This window comes from Globicephala melas, chromosome 19, assembly GCF_963455315.2.
Source record: "Globicephala melas chromosome 19, mGloMel1.2, whole genome shotgun sequence".
NCBI lineage: Eukaryota > Metazoa > Chordata > Mammalia > Artiodactyla > Delphinidae > Globicephala > Globicephala melas.
In genome coordinates, this window is record NC_083332.1 from 62,431,610 (window position 1) to 62,457,498 (window position 25,889).

The 25,889-nt window shown below is 50.0% G+C and overlaps 1 protein-coding gene across 8 annotated transcripts in view; it reads right to left on the minus strand.

Annotated features, from left to right (window-relative positions):
- Positions 1-25,612, minus strand: part of ANKRD11 (ankyrin repeat domain containing 11) — a 168,753-nt gene extending 143,141 nt beyond the window's left edge. For 7 of the 8 annotated variants that reach the window (XM_060289796.1, XM_060289803.1, XM_060289799.1 and 4 more), the window contains exon 1: positions 25,507-25,612. The gene's annotated coding sequence lies outside the window, so the exon portion shown is untranslated. The remainder of the gene's footprint in view (positions 1-25,506) is intronic. The other variant, XM_060289801.1, reaches the window with a different exon arrangement.
- Between the last annotated feature and the right edge of the window lie 277 nt (positions 25,613-25,889).

Consider the following 25,889-nt stretch of genomic DNA (forward strand, 5'->3'; position numbering starts at 1 on the left):
ACTCACCATCCAAGTCACACACTCAACTCCCATGCAGCACCACACAGAAGAGGGAAAAAGGAAACACTCCTCTCACCGTGTATTTTAAGGACTTGGCACCCTAACTGCCGGTCCCTGTCCACCACGCATGGGGCAGCTGGCGGTGTACACAGGTCCCTGCCAAGCGCTAGGACATCTCACTTTATCTTGATTTTTATAATAATTTTTCTTAATTAATTTTTTTATTTATTTTTTGCTGCACTGAATTTTCGTTGCTGCGCACGAGCTTTCTCTAGTTGCGGGGAGCGGGGTCTACTCTTCGTTGCAATGTGCGGGGCTTCTCACTACGGTGGCTTCTCTTGTTGTAGAGCACGGGTTCTAGGCGTATGGGCTTCAGCAGCTGTGGCTCGTGGGCTCTAGAGCACAGGCTCAGTAGTTATGGCGCACGGGCTTAGCTGCTCCGCAGCATGTGGGATCTTCCCAGACCAGGGCTTGAATCCACGTCCCCTGCATTGGCAGGCAGATTCCTAACCACTGCGCCACCAAAGAAGCCCTATCTTGATTTTTTAAACTCTCTGCCAAAACATGGCTGAGTGGTAAACTGAAAATAATTAGCACTGTTTCCCACTTACCAGGCGTACGTCATCACTCACAGAAAGAGAGACAAATCTCTGTAAAACAAGAGGCCGGAGGACCCAGGCTGAGGCCTCCTCCAGCTGTGCCACCTGCCCAAGCAGGAGTGAGCACGGGGATGGGGACAGAGATGGAAAAAGGCACCTGCTCCAGATCCAACGGCAGGTTTCCCACCTTCTTTCTGAGGCTGAAGCTGCCACGTGAACACACCAGGGCACAGAAGCGACAGCTCAGCAGGAAGCCCAAAGGCCATGAGCTCCCTTCTCCACATGCCAAGTCTGAGCACAAAACACGTTCTTATTTTTGCACAGAGGTGGGAAGAGGGTACCAACATCTCTAAGTTGGGTGCAATATTTAGAAGATGCGGACAATATCTAAAAGAAGAAATCATTTTGGACTCACACAACAAACCCAGCAATGAAACAAGGAGCCTAACTGACACACGAAGCGAGTGAGAGGCACGGCGGGTCCAGACAGCCAGAGTCGACAGGCACAGCAGCTGGCATGGCCAGGAGCTGCAGCTGGCATGGCCAGGAGCTGCAGGCACCTGCTCCAGCAGGAACCCACCGCGCTCGCCAAGACAGCTTCATCGGGTGGGAAGACAGCTAAGTAGAGGACAATTACAACATAGGACAATAAACTATGACCAGAGACATCCCCCTGGAAACGGAGGATGAGAATCTAGCCAACAGGGGCCAAGGGCACACCCGACAAAGGGGCAGCCGTGAGAGGCCTGAGGGTGAGCGGGCAGCGTCAGGCACCAGGGAAACTGGGGAGAAGGGACTCCCGGGCAGGAAGCAGCCCTTTTAAGACCTGGAAGAGGGCAGTTTCCTTAAGGAAGGGAGTAACAGAGTCAGATCGTCATTTTAGAAAATCACTGTGCAAATTGTGTGGAAGTGCCAGTGACTGGTGACAAAAGGGAAAAAACGACCAACAGTAACAGAGGGACGATGGGGACAGACCTAGGTGGACAGACGGGAAGGAAGGTGTTTACGAGGGAGAACAGAGAGAGGTTTCAGAGAACGCCCTGCGCCGACCCCAGCTGGAGGAGCGGGAGGTCTGAGAGCCACGGCCGGGCAATCACCCTCCACTGACTCCGGAAAAGGACCAACCGCAGCCAGGAGAACAGAGGAGGGTTCAGTCCAGAGCCCTGCCCGGGGTTCCCTGACACACCCCATCACCCACCCGTCTCCACCGGCCCTGCGAGGTGCACACTCAAGCCGCCCAATCCCACGTGTGTCAGCAGGCCCAAGAGGGCAGTGAGAACAGGCACCAAGGCCACAGTCAGATCCCAGGATGCCCCTGGGATGGGCTCTCAAAGGCCCCCATCCCAGGGGCCACCAGGGGCAGAGAGCCCAGCACATGGCCGGGACTGGTGTGGACTCCTCCTGGGGCAAGGCGGCAGGCCTGAGGCTCGAGCTACGGGCTCGGGAGGGGGGCTCCAGGGCCAGGAGCCTACAGGGAGAGGCGGCACAGAAGCAGGGACTTCTCAGACACAGGGAGGGGACCGCTCCCCACGCTGCCCGGCCCGGGACCAGGTGAGGCCCAAGCAGAGGACCCCAGACACCGTGCAGCAAGCAAGCCAGTATCTGCAGCTGCCACCTCCTCACACACGCAAATGACCAGGCAGGTGCTGCCAGAAGCGTGCGGGCCTCTCGGACGCTAAGTTCAAGACCAGAACGTCAGAACCAAAAGTATTCTCGACAGGCTGTCATTCAAAGGGAGACCAAGGTCTTTACAACTGACCTCATAGCTTCCAGTGGCGACCACACTTCAAGCTGTGTGTAACAGAACAGAACACTGCTCTCCAGGGGGAAGCGGGCCACCACCTCCAACCACAGAGTGACACGTGACAGGCCGAAATATACACACCCGTAGTCCACAGAAACCCCAGTGAACCCAGCTTACGTCTCCAGTGTAGCCGCGCTGGTGCTGTCAGGCGGTCTCCCCCACTGCCACCCCAGCAGTGCGGGAGGCCATCCCTGCCCTCACCTCCTGCCCGCTGCTGCAGTGGCACAAGGACCTCAGTGAGGGCTCAGCAGGGGAACCTGCACAATTCAGGACAGATGTGAACACTTCTTGTTCAAGAAATCACTGAATGCTCCCTGGGAGTCAATCTTCCAGGCCAGGCCGAGAGGCTGGAGGGGTCTTGGGCAGCAGGTGGGGTCGCACAGATCAATTCAGGTAGGGAGGAAATCCATGACCACTCAGCTGAATAACAAAAGCCTCTGGCACTTAAGCTGGAGGGAAAGAAAGTCACGCCGTTCTAACCTCCAGAACCTGATGCTCTCATGACCAAACGAGAACAGCAGACAATCCAGGGCCCTCCCCCACGGAGCTGCGCCATGGCTGCGGAGAGCCCGTAATGAAGGCCTGGCAACTCGGCACTCGACTAGTACTCACTACCAAGCTGGACTGTTTCCAAAGCAACCAGAGAGGACCTCTAAGTCAACCGGTTTTGCATGGAAATTATTCTCCATTACAATAAAATACTGCAGTCAGGAAAAGCATTTTGACAAACTAGGTAGGCAACATCAATAACATTAATGCTAATTATTTATTCACCATCCGTACAACTTTTCCTTAAATTCTAAAATTACTTTATATTATTCACACCAGAAGTTTGAAAGCTATTTTATGAGCACTAAATATTACCATCAATAAAGCACGCTGGGGGCTTCCCTGGTGGCGCAGTGGTTGGGAGTCCGCCTGCCGATGCGGGGGACGCGGGTTCGTGCCCCGGTCCGGGAAGATCCCACATGCCGCGGAGCGGCTGGGCCTGAGAGCCATGGCCGCTGAGCCTGCGCGTCTGGAGCCTGTGCTCCGCAACGGGAGGGGCCGCAGCAGTGAGAGGCCCGCGCAGCGCAAATAAATAAATTAATTAATTAAAGCACGCTGGGTCTTCCATCTTTAAATCAGGAAAAAGTGGCAGAAGATAGCACAAGAGCAAGTCAACAAGTACAAAAATACAATCAAATCAAAGTTCTGATCTTTGCTCTAATATCTACACCAAGCAAGAAATACCCTCAGAAGTCTGAAGAAAGATCAGGAACATAAAAACAGCTGAGCAACACAAAGATGAAAAGATAGAAACAAGTAAATTCTGAGAACAAAACCCCCTTAGCCAAGGCCTTCTCACATCAAAACCACCAAATTCCAAATCCAATTGAGGCGCATCAACCCATTTTCAAAAACTGGAATCAAATTCAAAAGCCCCTGTCTTCGCCATCCCTAAAGCTACTGCTAACGTGTCACAATCTGAGGAACTCAGCACAGTGGGGACAGTCACGCCGCCCTGGAAAGAGATCAGAACGCTAGTATTTCACAGTATCCTCTGTTCTTAGGTTGTTCACAGAACAGAAAGTGATTTGTTTTGTAACGATAAAATGATTATTTACATGTTAACATGAGGAAGAAATACAAAGCAACACCCAGGCACACCAGGAAAGGGGTCCAGGCCCTGCTGGGCCACGCCTGCCTCCAAGCAGCCCTCCCCACCGCGGCGGCTGACGGGGGACTGGGCTGCCCAGAAAGACTCTTCTCCCCAATCCCCACCTGACTGGGGGTGACCGATCCTTCCGGAAAGAGGTTCTAGCATCTCGCCTGCCAAGAGCACCGTGACCACTGCCAGTCCTCACACAGGCCAGAGAAGAGGCCAGGGCCACCCACAACCCCCTTACCAAACACAAGGCCCACCACCCCTCCTTGACTGGTATTCCTCCCCCAGACCCACCTGCGCCTCTGCAAACTCCCTGACCCAAAGAGAACAAGGTACCTGCGAGATGCCTTCCCCTTCCTCCTGACCGACATGCTGGTTTAAAGGGGACCAAATCTGGGAGGGGATGAACCACACACCACTCACCATGGTTACATGCTCTTTGTGGTCCAAAAGGACTTTCACGATCTGACACATGTGCAGATGCTGCCAGGCGTAACTACAAACTAAAACCATGACGACTTTTAATAAGATTAACTGTCTAACCAGTAACTTTTTCAGCCTTTTCTAGACAGAAAGAGAAATCTCTGTAAGATACCAACACCCACCAAACAGCAGCCCCTCAATGTATGAAAGCTTTCCACCTATTCAGAAAGGCTGGCCACCCCGACGCTCCTCTCAAAAGGTCAGAATTGTGCTGCTTTAAAACAAATCAAAAGCACTCAGACCTCACTGGTGAGCGTAAGCCAGCACAGGCTCAGCAGAGGGCAACCAAAACATCAAATGCCCATAACCCTGACCATGGAATCCTAGGGACGGAACCAACAGATGACACTTACACCAGATGGATGCACAAGGATGTCATTCTGTCACAGTGATATGCTGGAAACAAGAAAATGTCCGTCAGGAACAGGCAGGTTAGCTAAGTTGTGGCACATATGTGTTATGATGATGGAAAAACTTGAAGCAGCTCCACAAGTATTAACACAGAACAAACTCAAAGAATAAGTGGAAAAAAGCAAAGTACAGAAGAACATATATCTGCCACTCATGTAAACCACTCTGCACAGACTCATACACTTGTATACGCAGAGCCACCCCTGTAAGGACACCCAAGGGATGGGAAGGAAGTGGCCTGGAGCTCGGCACTGGGGGCCAGGAGCCAAGGCTTCCCATGCCAGCCTACAGACAAAACCACTGTTTTCAGTGGAAAACCAAGCATAAAGACAAAAGCAAAACAAACTGTGGGAGGATAAAAGAATGTACAGTTTTAAGTCATCACAGCAGGATCAATCTACTCCATCACCATGGATCTTAACAGTCCGAAGCAGAGAAATTTTTGTTTTCTCCTATTTGATCTGAAAACCCTAGCCACCTCTATCTGTCCAACTGCTGGAGTTACTTACATGTTCCCTCTAATGACACACCTGACACACACCCTGGAAGTGTCCCCAGCTCCTCACTCACTGTGCTCACAGCAGAGCGGGCCTCAAGTCCCAGTGAACCGGAGTCTCTCAGGGCATTAGCAGAGCTGGGTGGAGACCAAATGTGGGTATGCACTTCAGAGTCATTCATTCATTCATTCATTCATTTATGGCTGCGCTGCGTCTTCGTTGCTGCGTGCGGGCTTTCTCTAGTTGCGGCGAGCAGGGGCTACTCTTTGTTGCGGTGCACGGGCTTCTCATTATGGTGGCTTCTCTTGTTGTGGAGCACGGGGCTCTAGGCGCGTGGGCTTCAGTAGTTGTGGCACGTGGGCTCAGTAGTTGTGGCTCGCGGGCTCTAGAGCGCAGGCTCAGTAGTTGTGGCGCACAGGCTCCGTTGCTCCGCGGCATGTGGGATCTTCCCAGACCAGGGATCAAAGCCATGTCCCCTGCATTGGTGGGCGGATTCTTAACCACTGCGCCACCAGGGAAGTCCCCAGAGCCTCTTTGGGCAGACACAACACGCACGCACATGGGTGCACAGGCTGGCAACCTGCACCACACAAAGCCAGTCAAACAGGTGCAAGTCTGCCCCCTAAGTGTCTTCCCTGGCCTCCTCCACCACAGAGGGGGCAGCAGGTCAGCACAAAGGATGTCGCAGGATGTGGATGCAACATGACGTGGACAAGCATCACCTACAAAGGGTTTTTCCAACACGAGAGGCCAGCAAGGCCCACACACACACTGCACAGTCCCCTGCCAGACTTCCCCGCCTACAAATCATGGCGGCAAAGAGTAATCTACAAACCACGAAATCATTCTCACACCTAAGCAGATTAACAATTCCCATTACCACCTGACATCTGGTTCATATTTATATGTCCAAGTGTCCCCAAAACACTTTTTTTTTTTTTTTTGCGGTACGCAGGCCTCTCCCGTTGCGGAGCGCAGGCTCAGCGGCCATGGCTCACGGGCCCAGCCGCTCTGCGGCATGTGGGATCTTCCCGGACCAGGGCACGAACCCGTGTCCCCTGCATCGGCAGGCGGACTCTCAACCACTGCGCCACCAGGGAAGCCCCCAAAACACTTTTTTAAATTGAGATCTGACACATAGCCCAAAACATTTTTTTTTAAGCCCTTTTGCCCGCTCCCTCCAAACCAGAATCCAAGCAAGGTTTCCTCAGTGCCTGTGGTCACTAACACAGATGCAGGATAAACATCAGTTAGAACAGCTCACAGACAAAGCCGTGAGTTGGCATTAGTGATGCTGAGTTAGATCACCTGGCTAAGGTGGGACCAGCAGGTCTTCCTACTATACCGACACATGAGTCCTTCTACAACCAAGAAGTCATCGATGGGGTGACCCTTTGTCAGTACATGAATACTTTGAACCAAAAATTTTACCCACGAAGGTAAAAAGGTTTAATCCAACTCTAATCCAGCCTTTCAACCTAACTTCCAGTTAACAGGAAACACAGGACAGAGGAGGAACCAGTTAAGACCCCAGAACCCGGACAAAGCCAGACAACTCAAGAATGCCCTTCCGGGGCTTCCCTGGTGGCACAGTGGTTGAGAGTCTGCCTGCCGATGCAGGGGACAGGGGTTGGTGCCCCGGTCCAGGAAGATCCCACATGCCGCGGAGCGGCTGGGCCCGTGAGCCATGGCCGCTGAGCCTGCGCGTCCGGAGCCTGTGCTCCGCAACGGGAGAGGCCGCAACAGTGAGAGGCCCGCAAAACAAACAAACAAAAAAGAATGCCCTTCCATCTACGGGTGACTGGTCTCAATTCAGGAAGAAGAAACAAAGGGGGAGGCTGACGCTAAAGACCCAAAGGAAAGGGGCAAACACAGCACGGAGTCTGTCAGGTCCTGAGCGCGGCCCCGCAGCCTGCCCCACGGCGCACAACGCTGCTGCTCGCAGGAGACTGTCATTTTTTGAAGGCGCTCCTGAGGGGGACATGTCAGGAGGCTACATCTTGCTTCCAAATTGTCGGGTAGCGCGCACACCCCCAGACGAAGCAAACAGGGCAAACTTAGCAAGCGCTGAACCCAGATGGTAGCACGTGGGTGATCACGGTGCTCTTCCTGCCTCTCCATAGTTCTGAAAATTGTCATGTTAAAAAACTGGAGAACAACTAAAACCTTCGTTTTTTGTGCTCAAGTTTGCAGGACTAATAAGAGGTACTTACAAAATCAACTAAAAATACTCTTTACGCTAGGTATTAGGGACTTCCCTGGTGGTCCAGTGGGTAAGAATCCATGCTCCCAATGCAGGGCACCCGGGTTCGATCCCTGGTTGGGGATCCCACATGCCACGGGGCAACTAAGCCCGTGTGCCTCAACTAGAAAGCCCTCATGCCGCGAACTACAGAGCCCACGTGCCCTGGAGCCCACGAGCCACAACTACAGAGAGAAAACCCACACACCACAACTAGAGAGAAGCCCGCATGTCGCAACTAGAGAAGCTCGCCGCAACTAGAGAAGCCCGTGCGCCACAGAGAAGAGCCTGCATGCTGCAACAAAAGATCTCGCATGCCACGACGAAGATCCCACGTACCGCAACTAAGACCCGACACAGCCAAATAAATAAATACATATGTATTTTTTTTAAAAAAAGGCTCTGCGCTTCTAACGCATGGGGCACGGGTTCAATTCCTGGTCAGGGACCTAAGATCCCACATGCCACGGCGTGCCCAAAAAGATTTTTTTAAAAAGGGTAAAATACTTCAACAAAATAATAATAAAGCAAACATGGCAAAATGTTACCTATTAAATCTGATACACAGGATGTTCATTTTACCATTCTGTCCTCTTTTCTGCACTTTATAGCAAAAAGTCAAAAACGAGTGTTCCTTTTAAAAAAAAAAGTGTTACTGGTACAGCTGCTGTGGAAAACACTCCGGCAGTTCCTCACGAAGTTAAACATAGAATCACCATATGATCCACCCATCCCACTTGTGGGTGTGCACCCAAAAGAACTGAAAGCAGGAACTTGAACAGATATTCGCACACCCATGTTCACAGCAGCATTACAACAGCCAAAACATGGAAACCTAACCATGCATCAACGGAGAAATGGATAAACAAAACTTGTGATATACATACAGTTCAGCCTTAACAAGGAAGGACATAATGCTACGATATGGATGAACCATGAAAACATCCCGCTAAGCGAAAGAGGCCAGGCACAAACGGGTAAATGTGCAGAGTCCATGTCCAGGGGTCTCTGTGGACAGACTGCTTCCGTGAGGGAAGGCGCAAGAGTCTGAAACGGACAGGAGTAATGGTCATAGGAACAGTGCGGATGTAATTAATGCCACTGAATTGGACACTTAAAAGTGGTTAAAATGGTCAATTTTATGTTATTTACATTTTATCACAATAAAAGAAGGATGAGAAAAGTTTAAGAACATATAGATCAAGGTAACACCCCCAACTCTACACCAAAGAGTGCCTAGAGAGGACTGCAGCTAGATATGAACACATAAAAGGCAAACTCAACACAGTATGCAAGAGCTTCCTAAGCCACTCCCAGAAAACACGGTTCAGTGCTACAGTACCCAAGACGAGGGCCGCCCCTTTCCTAACAAGCTTGTTTCCACTGCAGCTGAAGATACTTCTTCACTGAATCCGCACGCCAGATACAAAGTGCTCACCCACGAGTAGGAAACATGAAAACATCCTTGATACGGAGGACCAGGAATGACTGCCTACAGTCACTGTACCCTGACCTCCCTGGATGTAGCGGAACTGTGGGCAGAGCCAGAACTCCTTTCTCTCTCCAACTTTCATTTCTTTTCTTTTTCCTTCACCAAGTTTTCAGAATACTGGTGACTGTACATCTTTGAATGTGATTAATTGGGCTCCATGGCAAAACAGGTCACAGTAAAATAGTTTTGGAAATATTAAATATGGCTGATATATTTTAAATGTTAAAAATTAGACCTCGGGACTTCCCTGGTGGCACAATGGTTAGGAATCCACCTGCCAACGTAGGGGACACGGGTTCGAAACCTGGTCTAGGAAGATCCCACATGCCGCGGAGTAACTGGGCCCGTGTGCCACAACTACTGAAGGCCGCGCACCTGGAGCCCGTGCTCTGCAACAAGAGAAGCCACCGCAATGAGAAGCCCTCGTACAGCGAAGACCCAATGCAGCCAAAAATTAATTTAAAAAAAAAATTAGACCTCATATTCGCTTCTTGGTATGTATTCTTCTATTTCAAATTTATTATGGCTTCAAAAGAATCCAAGGAAAGGGGGGCGGAAATGGCTCATTACGGGGAGTGCTTGATAAACTGGTTCTGCATCTTCCTCTTTCAGGAAGAGTTCCTAACCTAACTTCAGTCTTTATTAAGACACCAAGGACACAGCACAGCAGCAGCGGTGGCCTGCTTGGCCAGCCTGGATGTGGACTCTGGGGAGCAGCACATGCGGGGCCCTCAGGGCCGGCAGGTCCCCGTGACTTGAGGGCCTTATTTTTATGGCCAAGTCTGACAAACCGGCGGGCACCTATGAACAATCACCCTAACGCACACTCTGACTGCAAAAATGAAAGAGAGGGATAGACAAAAACTGGAAGATAAGTAAAACCAAAGTTCTAGAGTTGGTTTTTCTTTTGAAATCCCTCAAATCTGTCTAAAAATAAGACATCCTATCCCAAATATCTCAGTAGAAAAGACAGACCCTACACCCTTAACCAACCTGCTGCCTGCATCCCACATGGGAACTCACGACCTGGCTGGCCCCTGGAAGCAACCTGGGTGTCCTGCCCCCACGAGCAGCATCCTTGCTGACAGGACAGTCACACCTCGGGGAGCTGCACCCTGGCCCACTCCCCTTCCACCGCGGCTGGTGGAGAGCGGCGCTCACGCGCACCCACTCCTGGTGAAGTCTGCCAACAAGCAGCAGCTGCTTCCTACCTTTGTCATCGACAATCCTGGATGCTTAGTGAAAACCCCTTATTGTAACTATAACTCTAACCTCAAAGGACCACACCTCAACAGAACGAAACCTTGGTTATTCTGAAGTTTTCCAGGATGAGGTAGCCTGGAAAGCTCAACGTGCCTGAACTGAGACATCCCACAGTGACACACTTGAGCCCTTGCATTCAGTGACTCCAAGCAGATAAACATCCCACCACTGGTAACTGCATGGATACCGCGTCCCCTGCTCCCCGTGTGTCCCCCACCCAACACTCAGTCCCTGGAGGATCAGTCCTTAAGGGTTTTGGTGTCAGATAACCAACCTCGGAAAAGTGTAGGGTCACTAGAAGGCAGGTTTGCTCCTGCAAGAAACAAATATAACCTGATACAAAAATATCTCACTACTCAGAAGTGACTTTAATGAACCTGAAGGCTATTTAAAGCAGCCTACTTCCCTACATTAATCAGCACTTGATATTTGCTTTTGTATAAACTCAGTTTATGAACTATTTGTGTTTACCTTTTACTTTTTTAAGTGAATGCATGTACAGATATACTAACATGCCAGCAACAAGGACTGGGCAGGGGCAGAGTGGTCGTGGGGCACCACAGGGACAGTGGGGGGCAGCAGAGCGCTGAAGGGCCTCACCCTGTGCAGGAGGTTTCAACGGTACTCCCAGACTACATCTTGTAGTGAACTTCTGTATTCTCTTCCCGTTTTACTGAAAAATGATTGACTTCCATCACTGTATAAATTTAAGGTGTATAGCCAGATGGGTGGATTAACATACATTGTGAAATGATTGCCACAGGTTCGGCTGACATCCGTCTTCTCATAGACACAATAAAAACAAAAGGAGAGAAAAGGAAAACCACCTTTCTCCTTTTCAGAAGGACCCTGAGGATTTAGTCTCCTAACAACTCTCCTGCACACTGTGCAGCAGTGGCAGCTATAGCTACCAAGTGGTGCACCCCACCCCCAGGGCCTATTTGTCTCGTAGCTGCAAGTCTGTGCCTTTTGACCACCTTCCTCTAATTCTCCTCTCCTCACTCTCTGCCTCTGGTCTCATCTCTTTTTCTATGACTTTAGTGTTTTGTTTTGTTTTAGATGCCACATATAAGTAAGATCATACAATGTTTGTCTTTCTCTGACTTACTTCCCGTATATAATACCCTCAAGGTTCATCCATGTGGTTGCAAACAGCAAGATTTCCTCCTTTTTATGGGCTGAATAATATTCCATTGTATATATGTACCACATTTCCCTTACCCATTCATCTATCAACAGACATTTAAGTTGTTTCTATACCTTGGCTGTTGTAAATAATGCTTCAATGAACATGGAGGTTACAGATCTTTTCAAACTAGAGTTTTCATTTCCTTAGGATAAGTACCCAGGAGTGAAACTGCTGGATCATACGGCAGTTATGTGACTGACTGATGGATTGATTTAGGTCTTAGTTGCAGCACGCAGGATCTTTTACTTGCAGCACACAGACTTCTTAGTTGCGGCATGCATATGGGATCTAGTTCCCCAACCAGGGATCGAACCCGGGCCACCCGAATTGGGAGCGCAGATTCTAACCCAGTGGACCACCAGGCAAGTCCCCATATGGTAGTTCTATTTTTAATTTTTTGAGGAACCTCCATATTGTTTCCATAGTGGCTGCACCAATTTACATTCCCACCAACATTGTACGAGGGTTCCTTTTTCTCCACATCCTCGCCAATACTTCTTATTTGTTGTCGTTTTGATAACAGCCACTCTGACAGGTGTGAGATGATCTCACTGTGGTTGTGATTGGCATTTCCCTGACGATTAGTGATGACGAGCACCTTTTCATGTTATCTGTTCGTCATTCATTACATTCTTTGGGAAAATGTCCACTCAGGTCCCTTCCCATTTTTTTATTTGGGTTATTTGGCTTTTTGCTATTGAGTTGTATGAGCTCTTTTTTGTATTTTGGATATTAACTCCTTATCAGATACATGGTTTACAAGTATTGTCTCCCAACTCCAGAGGTTTTCTGTTCACTTTGGTAATGGTTTTCTTTTGTTAATCGAATTATTAATATAAATTCACTATCATCTAGAATGAACGTGACTTTTACATTTTACATCCCAAAGAGTAGTTTTCGTTATGTAATCAGTTTGTAACATTTGCAAGAGAGGCCCATGGGCATGAAACCTACCAGCACCGCCTCACCCACACCACGTTCTACCTACCTGGGCCCCCAGCGCACAGCGGCCTCTGGACGAGGAAACTGGCGTGCTCTCCCCTGTGAGGGGGGCCAGGAGAACCTTTTCTCCCCTTTGATGCAGTGACAATACCAGGAGAATCTATTCAGCAGACAATATCAACAATTTACAATGAGGGCTTACTTCTCTGAATGACATGCTAGGCTTCCAAGTCCAATTGTGAATTTATTTCAAGGGAAAAAAAGCATGTGCGCTGAGTCTCATCTATGTGACTATCACCTCTAAATCTTATTAGGTGACAAGTTAGTTATATTTTCAGCCGTAAAGCTACAGCTTAGGAAATGTAGCCACTAACGAAAGATATTATTTGTGTGGGAAGTTTAGAAAGTACCCTAGATTTTGATGAGGACACAGGTCCCCGTTCCAACTCTCAAGCGGCTGCCTTGTAAACAGAGGTGTGGGTTGGAGTTAAACACGCAGACACCAGGCCACGCAGGAAATAAACTCATCAACATTAGTCTGTTTGCTACAAATCTCTCCGCCTCCTTTTAGAGGCCCACAACCCACTTCCAGCCTCCCCTAAGAGGGATGCAGCGAAGCTTGGTCCCCCAGTAGTAGATACCTGGCACCCCTGCAGCTGTTATTTACTGCTCTCAGGACTGCAACCTGCAAGCAACTCAGAAAGAGCAGAGTCTGAGAATGAGGGGAGCACAGACTGTTTCTCTTCTTAAACCAACAGCCCACTTGCAAACACCTGGAAACGAAGTAGCCTTCGCCCGTTAATCTTAAGTTATTTTTACAGAACCCTCTTAGCTCTCAAAAGCATCCCTGGGGCTTCCCTGGTGGTGCAGTGGTTGAGAATCTGCCTGCCAATGCAGGGGACACGGGTTCGAGCCCTGGTCTGGGAAGATCCCACGTGCCGCGGAGCAGCTGGGCCCGTGAGCCACAATTACTGAGCATGCGTGTCTAGAGCCTGTGCTCCGCAACAAGGGAGACCGTGATAGTGAGAGGCCCGCGCACAGCGATGAAGAGTGGCCCCCGCTTGCCACAACTAGAGAAAGCCCTCGCACAGAAACGAAGACCCAACACAGCCATAAATAAATAAATACTTTAAAAAAAAAAAAAAAAAAGCATCCCTGGACAAAGAAACAGTACCAGGCCAGCCTCGGGGAGGGTGAGAAAAGGCCAGAGACTAGCACAGCCACTTGAGTCCCTGCCCCATCCCGGATCCCCCACCCCCGTGGTAATGGTGCAGCCATCAAACACTGCAGTCAGGGTCACAAAAACAACTATAGCAACTTGTTCTCTCCCTCAGGTGCAGGGCGGTTGTCAGCCAGTAAAATGGTGAAACGCTTTAATGTTATGGAGGGGTGGTAACAGAGGGACTTGGCAGAGCTACGAGCGTTTAAGTGAGAGTGAACGTTCAAAGCCAAGCACCACACAGCCAAGCGGCCCAAAACATCCACTTCTGCTCTCCGTTTATCTCTCCATCTGCAATTAGACTGCATGCAATTCGGGGCCCTGACTGTACTGCTGGCCCAGTAAAGCCATCCCCCGCTGAAGGCTCCAGGGCCAGACGCCCTGAGCGTAACTGCTGCCGCCCACAGTCCGACCAAAGGACAAAGTCCTCGTGACACAGCACATGACAAGCATGCAGTGACAGAGCAGGTCAGAGGCTCCGTTCTGACGGCCTGAAGCAAACCGCACCGACTCTCACGCGAGCAGACACCGGCGCAGCTTCACTGGACGACGAGCTCCAGGCACACAGGGCTGTGTATCTCCTGCCAGGTGCCACTCCTTCCTCAGCCTAGAGCCTAACTTTTTTTTTTTTTCTTTTGCGGTACGCGGGCCTCTCACTGTTGTGGCCTCTCCCGTTGCGGAGCACAGGCTCCAGACGCAGAGGCTCAGCATCCATGGCTCACGGGCCCAGCCGCTTCGCGGCATGTGGGATCCTCCCGGACCGAGGCACGAACCCGTGTCCCCTGCATCGGCAGGCGGACTCTCAACCACTGCGCCACCAGAGAAGCCCAAGCCTAACTTTTAAGATCCGTCTTTCAGACAAATACTGACTAGGTATCTGATCATACGTGCACAACATGTGCATAGAACTATGGGAAATACAAAACAGACGGCGTGCAAGAGAAGCCTGAGATATCGTGGCCTTTCTCCTCTCCACCCACCCGCCTTCATCGCAGGCTGCTTCTCCAGCTTCAAGTTCTCTAGCCCCTCCTACCCAGACTCAGAGCTACTCTCCTTGGCCTGCAGTTTAACTATCTGGGAATAAGATGTGTAGGAGCCAATCACAGGCTCCTGGGGAGGTGCCCACTCCTCCCTGCAGGGGGCAAGCACCAGAGACTGGGGCTGGGTCTGTCACAGCTCCACAAGGCAGGGGACCTTTTATATAACTGGCCATCCCTCTCAGCTGACCCTCAAGTATTTACATCAACACTTGTCAGCAGGGACTTCCCAGGTGGCACAGTGGATAGGACTCCACGCTCCCAATGCAGGGGGCCCGGGTTCAATCCCTGGTCAGGGAACTAGATCCCACATGCATGCCGCAACTAAGAGTCCGCATGCCAGAGCTGAGGAGCCCACCTGCCGCAACTAAGAAGCCCTGGAGCCACAACTGAGGAACCCGCCTGCCACAACTAAGACCCGGTGCAACCAAATGAATAGTCTTCGCATCTTGTCCAGGCAGCCCACTCTCAAGATCCCCAGGTGCTCTGAGGGCGGCCTCGATGGGAGGCCCTCCCAGCCTCGCCTCAGGCCAGGCTCCAGCAGACACACTTCGCTCCTCAGCCACTTCCCTGGGACAGCACCTCTGCCAGTCATTTAAACTCAGGCATCATTCCGACAACAAAATCTCAATCCCATCATCCATTTCTACCACTCACCGTACATTTCCCTAGAAAATGGTGTTCCCACTTCCTGTAACAGTTTCCACTGAGACCTTTCTAAACCAGACATCATCCAAAAGCAGAGGATGGCGGGGCTGAAAGAACAGGCTAGAAGACAAGGCAGGGGGCTCTCATGAGCAGTGGCCACCCTGGCTGGCACTCACTCCCTCCACCCAAGCCCTAAACGCCACCCCTCTCCTGGCAGCCCAGATTCACGCATCACCAGGCACTGGCCTTCCGCTGGCACCAGCAGAGCCCACGCACGGCCGCTGCCGTCCCTCAGCAGGCCATGGCCAGGGCCCTCATCCTGAGTCCCACACACTCGGCTCTACTCCGTTTCCCTGGCTTCATCTGCTACCACCTTCTTTCATGGGCTCCGTGTTCAAACAAGCCAAGCTGACATTCTCACGTTACAACCCGCCCTCGTGGCCCTTGTCCAGAGCCTTCCGGCAGTCTGCCGGCCTGACCCTGCTCTCTGCACACCCACCGACGCCCACCATGCTTCCAGAGCACTTCCTGCATCAACCCCCAGACCCGGAGCCAGAAATGCCCTCGCCCCTGCGTGCAGCTCCTGCCCCACACCTTGCTTTCATCTCTGTGCTTCCCCCACACAGTCCTGCACACAGTGAGCAACCAACAAACATCTGACTAAATCAGTGGAACGTGGGGAAAGCTGTCTGTGTAGCCTTAGAAGCCCCTCCCTAAAGCATGTTATGCATTCCAGTTACAAAAAGACACCAAACTGTTCTCCCCGTATACAGCAGGCCACATTCAGGAAAACAGTCAAAGAAACCAGAAGTCAGCTACACAACTGCCTATACACAGTTGCTTTACAACTGTGCCAAATGGGTGAATGGTTACAAAGACAGAAAAAACAAAGACTGTACTCTTCACAACTGCCAAGGTCATGAAAAACAAGGAAAAGACCGAAAACCTGTTACAGATAGGAAACCAAAGAGACAGGCAACTAAATGCCATGTGTGATCCTGCAGCAGTGAAAGGACATTAGTGGGAATGAAATCTAAACGAATCTGGGATTCAATTAACAGTATAACGCATCCATGCTAATTTTTTTTTTTTATTTTCAGCCACGTTGGGTCATCGTTGCTGGGTCATTGTTGCTGCGTGCGGGCTTTCTCACTGCGGTGGCTTCTCTTGTTGCAGAGCATGGGCTCTAGGTGCATGGGCTTCAGTAGTTGCAGCTCGCAGTCTCAGTAGTTGTGGCTCGAGGGCTCTAGAGCTCAGGCTCACTAGTTGTAGCACAGGGCTTAGTTGCTCCACGGCATGTGGGATCCTCCTGGACCAGGGCTCAAACCTGTGTCCCCTGCATTGACAGGCGGATTCTTAACCACTGCGCCACCTGGGAAGTCCCAATGCTAATTTCTTAGTTTTGCCAAAATTACCACTGCTATGTAAGATGTTAACCTTAGAGGACCTGGGTAAAGAATATAACGGAACTCTCTGTACTACTTTTGCAACTTTGCTGTATATCTAAAATTATTCCAAAATAAAAATTTATTTAAAACAAGACCTTGGGACCTCCCCGGCAGTTCAAAGGTAAAGACTCCACAGTTCCACTTCAGGGGGTGCGGATTCAATCCTTGGTCAGGGAACTAAGATCCCCCATGCCATGTGGTGCAGCCAAAAACAATTAAATAAAAATTTAAAAGAATAAAATAAAAAATAAAACAAAACCTTGTCCAGGACATGTGTTTCCAGCATATCCACTAATCCCCTATCAATGCCAAGTTCTGCTGGCTGACGGACAGCACTGAGTCTCTCCGAGAGCCAAGGCAGTTCTGGGGAACCAAGGCCAAGCACCAGAGCCTGCTGTACACGGACCCGGCCCAACCTCACGTGTTACGACAGCGCCATGCACTCCCGGTGTGGCTGGCAGAATAACGTCCCCAAGGGCTCCACGACCTAATCCCTGGAGCCTCTAGATATCTCAGGCTACTCATCAGCAGACGGGGGACGAGTCTGCATCATCCAGGTGAACCCCACATAATCACAAGTGTGTTTAACAGTGGAAGATGGAGGCCGAAGACAGTCAGAAGAAGAGCTACGTTCTTAGCTGTACTTTTAGTTCTTTCATTTTATATGGAGGTTTATATAACACTAATGAATGTACCCAATAAGGTAAGAGAATGAAGATATTGTGATAAGTTTCAATGAATTATGAAAAGTAACAGTTTAAATAAACGTCCTGTGTTTTAAAAAAAACAAAACAAAACAAATCCACCTTGGAAGGTCAGAGAGACACAAGGTTGCTGGCTTCAAACATGGAGGAAGGGGTCATGTGAAGAGCCTCCCAAAGATGGAAGATGCAAGGAAATGAAGTCTCCATGGAGCCTTCAGAAGGAACCAGCCCTGCTGACACCTTGCCTTCAGCCCAGCACGATCCATGCCAGGCTTCTAAACTGCAGGACTGTAAATAAGAAAAAATCTGTATTGTTGTAAGCCTTTAAATTTCTGGTCATTTGTTACAGCAGCCATAGAAAATAGTAACAGCACTGAAATATAAAAACCACAAGGGTTTCTCCAGATTGTGAGAGCATGCCTTCCTTCCAACCTTCACACCCTCCTGTGGTACCTCTTCAAATCCTCCGTCTCCCCTGTTTCCCATCTCCCTCTAGACAACATATTTGGAGCCTAGAAGAAAACTGTCAAGGCGAGGAAAACGAGATGCTGTGGGTTAAATTCTAAGAGATTCACTCCCCAGTGTTCTAAAACTTCATTGTGCCCTTAGTCTTTAATTTAGTATCTTTTTTTTTTAAAGATTAGAGTTATTGCTTAAACTGTCTTCTTTAAAAAGTTAGTCATCTGATGAGAACCCAGGTTCAGCAGAATCAGATCTAATCACTTCACCAAAGAAAAACAAAGTTCACACGTAAATCTCATTAAGGTTATATCTGCTGAAAATTACTTCAGCTGTGAGTGAAAGCACAGACCCCTTTCCTAAACTTCATGCTAAGAGATAAGAGACACAATTCAAATATCACCTCCCCAAGTATTTAGGGGAAAACGTTCTGAGCCTTAGCATATGTAACATATTAACCTCTAGACTAAAACACTTCAAATTCCAGATGGACTCTTCTCAAGGTAATGGAAATACCTATGGAGGTAAGCTAAAGCTAAACGGAACAAATCATACACCTCAGCAAAGAAAGAATTCACAAAGTCTATAAATTCTTTGAAATCAGAATCACCTGAGGGCTACAGTTTCAGACCCCTAAAGACTGGCTTTTCGGGACTTCCCTGGTGGCACAGTAGTTAAGAATCTGCCTGCCAATGCAGGGGACATGGGTTTGAGCCCTGGTCTGGAAAGATCCCACATGCTGCGAAGCAACTAAGCCCGCGCGCCACAACTACTGAGTACTGAGCCTGCGCTCTAGAGCCCACGAGCCACAACTACTGAAGCCCACGCGCCTAGAGCCCGTGCTCCGCAAGGAGAAGCCACCGCAATGAGAAGCCCGTGCACCTCAATGAAGAGTAGCCCCCGCTCGCTGCAACTAGAGAAAGCCCGCGCGCAGCAACGAAGACCCAACGCAGCCAAAAATAAATAAAGTTATTTTTTAAAAAAAAGACTGGCTTTTCTCCTCTGTAAGCATCCAAAAAGGCCAAGATTTCTTACAGTGTTCTGCACATCCTTTAATTAGTCCAGTGTTTTAGTAACTTTTTTTAAAGTTAATTCCTTCAAGAGTGCTGCTTTGGGGTTTTGCTGTTTTTTATTCTTACTTCCTGTTTTACAGGATGTACAACCGCATTTAGAAACATGGTACATACCAGCAAGGCTTAATTTCTTAAGAGTAATAAGGTTCTTCTCTGCTTTTCTCATGCTCTCTATTTTAGATAAGTTTACACAGTACAGCCATAATATTCTCAAGTCTACATTATCACCGAGAATTAAATGAAAGTCTTCTTTATTTTACTGGATATGAATGCAGTTAAAAGAAAAAAAGCCCACTATTCATAACTTTACCCCAAACCTTATGAACAAAGCACCTTCCCAAAATGTTCTCACTATTTAGAAATGTTCTTTATTCCAGGACATTCGCATTCTGGGTCTGAAGACTGCCACTGGAAGAGGGAGAGGAAGGGACACTTAACTACTAATGAGCTGAGAAAAGAAGTCTATTTGCTACATTTTAGATGAAAAGTAATCTCTGATATCACAAAGTTATTAAGCATTTACAAGTTAAATTTCAACCCCAGCCATTCTTAAAGGTCACTTTTTTTTTAAACAAGTAACTGAAAAGGGGGGGATTTTATGAATTTTATTTAACCTTGACAAAATACTTTTCTTTGACCTCAGTGATCAAAAATGTTTTAAGTTGAGGGCTTCCCTGGTGGTGCACTGGTTGAGAGTCCGCCTGCCGATGCAGGGGACACGGGTTCGTGCCCCGGTCCGGGAAGATCCCACATGCCGCGGAGCGGCTGGGCCCGTGAGCCATGGCCGCTGAGCCTGTGCGTCCAGAGCCTGTGCTCCGCAACAGGAGAGGCCACAACAGTGAGAGGCCCGCGTACTGCAAAAAAAAAAAGTTTTCAGTTGAGCAAAGACCAACATTCTTATTTTGTGAAGAGGTGCACGTTGGTTTCTTTGCAAGTGGAAAAAGAGCACCCACAGATTTTCAGGATAATAAATAATTCACTGCACAGATGCCAAAGGCAAGACTGGACACGTGGGTCTCGCCCTCAGCCAGCAGCAAGAACGCTCTAACTCAGCACCGCTCCCAACGGCCACCTACCTCCATCCTGGCTGCGGAGGGGGCATCACAGAAGGATTTTCAGTCCTTTCAGCCTTGGAAAAATCTGAGCTATATTAATAGGCCAGACTTCTTCTATTTTCACATTGAAAACCCACTTAACTCTTTATTCAAAGGACCAGAGTGTGAACTGCAGGATTTCTCAAGTTCTAGAATGATGTCTTTAAACGTTTTTGACAACCACCAATTCCCCTCACCCCTTACCACCTAAAATGTTAAAAAACCACACAAATCTACTGTTATCTAAACCAAGAACTCAAGTCTTTATCACCCAAATTATGCCCACGATTAGGCTTTTCAATAACAACCTTTTCCCAAATACATAAGTTTCATTTTTAAAATTTTAGAAAACACAAACATAAGGAGGGAAAAAATAAAACACAACTCCATTTTGGTGTATTCCCTCCAAAGAGATTTTTTTTTCTTCATTAAAATGCCAAAACTAGGGACTTCCCTGGTGGCGCACTGGTTAAGAATCCGCCTACCAACACAGGGGACCCAGGTTTGAGTCCTGGTTCGGGAAGATCCCACATGCCGGGGAGCAACTAAGCCCGTGTGCCACAACTACTGAGCCTGTGCTCTAGAGCCCACGAGCCACAACTACTGAGCCCATGCACCACAACTACGGAAGCCTGTGTGCCTAGAGCCCATTCTCCACAACAAGAGAAACAACCATAAAGAGAAGCCCGCACACCGCAACGAAGAGTAGCCCCCGCTCTCCCCAACGTAAAGCCCACGCACAGCAACGAAGACCCAATGCAGCCAAAAATAAATAAATAATGTTAAGGGGCCTGCCTCCATTCTGGAGAATTTATATTGCTTTGGCCTTCTTTATTACAACCGTTTAGGAAATAAAAAACATAAATCAAAAAATTCTAAACCTTTCACAGGACTCCACACTGCTCACATGACACGCGGCCAGAAGGTGCCCGAAGTACTCATCACCATGAGCAGCAGCAGCAAACCACACTTGGCGAGCCTCTGACTGTGGCCCCCGCACCGCAGTCCTACTAAAGCTGCTTTCACAGAAAGCATTCTTTTTCTTCCACAAAGACAACCGTTACTTTATTTCCTTTATCTCTCGTTCTGTGCCAATTTTAAAAGCCATGCCCCACACCTTTCGCAAGTAAACCTGTAATAACAACAAATAGGAAAATGGCTAAAATGTACATAGTGTAATTCCTAGTCAATCAAATAAATGTTCATGATACTAAGTATGTCCTTTCAAAATTTCTCAAACACTTCCATACACTGCCTTTAAACAATTCAACAAATACTTCCTGAGCCAATTCTAAGCCCAGGGTCATGCCTAGGCTGGGCCCTGGGTGACAAAGAGACCGTGCCTCTCTTCATTCAGCTTAGAGCCCTGTGATCACACATTTGATCAACTGTGTTGATGGGGGGGGGGGGGGGCGGTGAGGATTTGCAAGGGAGACAATGATGGACATTCAGCAAGACCCTGGTCCAGGCAGAGGGTCACCTAGGAAATGAAAGGCCAATGGAACCGGAGCATGAAGAGTTGAGACGACTTGAGTGAAGGACATGGGTGGGGGCAGGGGGTCACACAATCAGGGTTAGGCCAGTTAATAATCCTTTGGGACACTTTTATAAAAATAATACTTGTAGAGCTTCCCTGGTGGAGCAGTGGTTGAGAGTCTGCCTGCCGATGCAGGGGACGTGGGTTCGTGCCCCGGTCAGGGAAGATCCCACGTGCCACGGAGTGGCTGGGCCCATGAGCCATGGTCGCTGAGCCTGCGCATCCGGAGCCTGTGCTCCGCAACGGGAGAGGCCATAGCAGTGAGAGGCCCACGTACCGCAAAAATAATAATAATAATAATACTTGTAGTTCTAGCATATATATAAAACACTATTTGGTTGAAAGGTGAAGTTAAAGAAAATTTTTAACATGGGGAGAAAAGAGCGGGAGTTAAGAAAAGCACAGAAGAATACTAACAAAAACATACACTTACGTACACAGCTGAGTCTGACTCTGGCTTAAAAGATATCAAGAATAAGATGCATCAAACAACAAAAAAAAGAACCGCTTAGAAACAGAAACATCTCTATAAGAATTAACAACAACAACAAAAAAGAATTAACAGAGAGTTGTTGAAGTGGATCATTTCCTAAGCCTTTTTAAAAAGGCTTTCTATACCAATTATCTCTAACTGCCTGCGTTCCAGGTGCTGGGGATTGACGCCATCTTTCACAGAGTTTAAGATAAAACTGAAAAAGTTGAATTGCATAGAAATTCCATTTGAAATTCAAATTAACAGAACACACATGAAAACATTTCAAGACAGTAACTTTTATTTGCGTTCATTCGATTTTTTGTACAAAGTTTATCAAACAGGCCAAACTCAGTCCCCACAGAGCACTGACTGAACAGCAATAGTGAACTGACCCAGCACACAGCCAGGCAAGCAGTGCAGCGTCATTCGCACCTATTAACTAGCAAGTATCTTGCTCTTCAAGGAAGCTCATCCATTATACTTACATATGAGAGATGAAGGGACTTACATGGACTAATGGACAGATCAAAACACTTATTTTGGCAACAAATGCAGACCATGCTCTGAACCAGCATTTACTGACGCTCTCTAATTATGTTATTTAGTTGATGATGGGCTCATTGCCATCCTATGCAAAGTAACTCTCCTCTCATATTGGATGAAACGTAACCTTACTGTGTCAAATGTACTTAAAAACTCAAGGCACGCAACACAACGCCTCTTGAAAAATATTCTCCAGTACAAATAGCACAGCTTCTTTAACTCTATTTGTAGAAAGTTCTACTTGTCACTGTATCAACACTGTAATTAGAGCTAAGATGACAGCCACTAGTCACAAGCAGCCCATCTGGTTTGGAGAGATGAAAGGCCTGCTGTGCAGTGTGATTATCATGGCTGGCCCACAGCACGCCCAAAGGAAAACATCCAACAGTGGCAGCACAAAGGTACAACTGCAAAGGAGGAATTCAAGACTATGTGACACCTTTAAAAACAAACTTCTGGTAAATTTTGTTATGTATATTTTCCCACGATAAAAAAAAACGTTTAGAAGAAAAAGATCTTTTCAAAGTTTCAAAGCTGGGTCAAATTTGGCACTATCTGTGGGTAGCTTTTTAACTAACTCAAGAGGCACACACAAAGAACAGAGGAAAATGTCACAGCAACTTGGTCTTTGTTTCCTCCGTTCAGAGAGCCAGCCTATCAAAGGCGAGCCCGCTCCTGAGCATGACACCGCAGAGGGAGGACAACAGCTGAATGGAGGGCGGGGGATGAAGGGTCACAATCTAAGTTGAGCAAGATGTGTTCCCTTTTTCCTTTCTAACTACAGTTTCAAAGTAATACCAGAGTACTTGTGCAATCATTCTAAAAAACACAAACAGAACTCCAGGTCTTCCAGGACAGCAACACTGAGTAAGCGCAATCAAGGTCCTAAAGGCATCAAACACAGTCTCAGGGTCTCTGATTTAGAACTATCCAAGTTATGCCATTGACTGGGTTTGCACAAACCAAAAATAGTAACTGTTTCAATGGCACTTCTTCTACAAGCAGTATCATCTTACATCTTCTGGCTGAGGGCATTTCATCACCCCCCAATTCAACAACTGAGCGCACTCTCACTGCTCAGGGGAAAAGGAATGTTAAGGACATTGTGCAAAATCACTTCAGAATACTCTCTCCCGATATAAGAAAGCCTGAAATTTGACTTCTCTGCTGAGAAATCCTGTTCTTGCAAACGAACATAAAACTTCTCATAACCTACAGAAACCATGAAACCTAAGCCTGCTGCATCTGAACTGTTAGAAAGAAAATGGTTTTGGAAGCACGGGGCCCTCTTAGGACAGCTTAATCTCCCAAAGCCTCTTCCAAAACTCTTCGGAAGTTGGGATACGAGACTAGCTTTCACAACACAACAGAAGCAGAAAACCTTGATGGGACACCAGGAAAAGAGCAGCCCTCAAGAAAAATTAAGACTCCCCCCAAAACGGCAGAGACACAAGATTCAACAACACGATCCCTCTTTGAAAGGGGACTGAATCCATGTGGCAGGGCCAACCCTACACACACACACACACACACACACACACACACACACACCCCACACACACACCACACCACACACACACACACACACACACACACACACACACAAACACACCACACACACGCACGCGCTCTCACAGCTACCGCCCTGCCAGGGGATGATGAAATGAGGAACGGAAATTAACATTTCAGGCAACGTCTCACATTGTTCCTTGAGGCCAAGGGCTGCTGTTGCAGCCGCCGCCGCCGCTTCCCTCCCACCCGCCCCCCAGTCCCGCCTACCCTCCCCCCGAAACACCCCCGCACCGCTGCCCCGCATTCCTGCCCCTCCGCGGGCCCACGCGCCTCCTGCGGCCCCAACGCCCCCTCTCCCTCCAGGGCCCCGGCTCGCCCTCCCCCTCCGGCTTAGAGCCCGAAGCCGCCTGCTCCCATTTCAAAACAGCGATAATAATAGGACGCTGGGAATAACAACTACAGCCTACACCGCGAAGGCGCCCCTCCCGCGGGTCAGAGGTCGGCGCCCCGCTCCCCAGGTGCCCGGGGCCCTGCACCGCCCACGGCCGGCCTCTCAAGGCTTCCCGGGCCCCCCAGGCCCGCCCGGAGCCCCCAGCAGCCCCCCGTCTGCCCCTCACTGCTGCCCCGGGACCCCAAGGTCCCCACGCCCACCGTGGCCCCTCCGGCTCCCCAGGCTCACCCAGAACCCACCCTCAGCCCCGTGTCGGCCCCCCAGGCCTGCCCAGAGCCCCCGTCGGCTCCTCAGGCCCCTCGAAGACCCCCGTCGGCCCCCGCCCGTCCAGAGCCCTCCCTCTGCCCCAGGACCCCGGTAGGGCCCCCAGGGCCCGAGGCCCACCCGGAGTCCCCCGTCGGCCCTCTGGGCCTCCCAGGCCCACCCAGAGCCCACCCTCAGCCCCTGTCTGCCCCCCAGTCCAGCCTGAAACCCCCGTCTGCCCCCGGCCCCCAAGCCCGTCCGAAACCCGCCGTCGTCCCTCCCGGTTACCCCCCAGGCTCTCAGGCCCACTCGGATCCCCCCCCCCACAAGCCCGCCCGGAGGGCCTGGAGGCCCGTCACGGCTGCCCCGGACCCCGGCCCCCAGGCCCGCCGAAGCCCGCTGCGCTGCTCCGCCCGGCGCGGAAGGCCTGCAGGCCCCAAGGCCGCCCCACGCCCCGCGCCCGCCCCAACCCCGGCGCGACCGCGGCTCTCACCGGCTCCGTCTCCGGCCCAGGGCTCAGCGGCGGCGCGCGGGCGAGGCCATGCAGCCCCGGGCCGTCCCCGGCCCGCGGCCCGAGCGGGAAGGCGGCGCGGGCTCCAAGCGCCGGCGCGGCGGCGAGGCGGGCAGACGCGAGCCCGCCCTCGGGCTGCGCCGCGGCGGTCGGGCGCTCACTGAGGGGGCGTCGGGCCGCGCGCTCGGCCGCGCCTCCCCGCCTGGGGCCCTCGCTCCATCGCGCTCCGGCTCGGGCGGCCTCTGGCTCCGGGACCCGGCGGCGGCTGCGGCGGCGCGGGCCGCATGAGACGTTACCTCCCATTGGCCCGCCGTATCCACCACCGCCATTGGCCCGCCGCCGTCGGGCACAGGGCTGCGCACGTC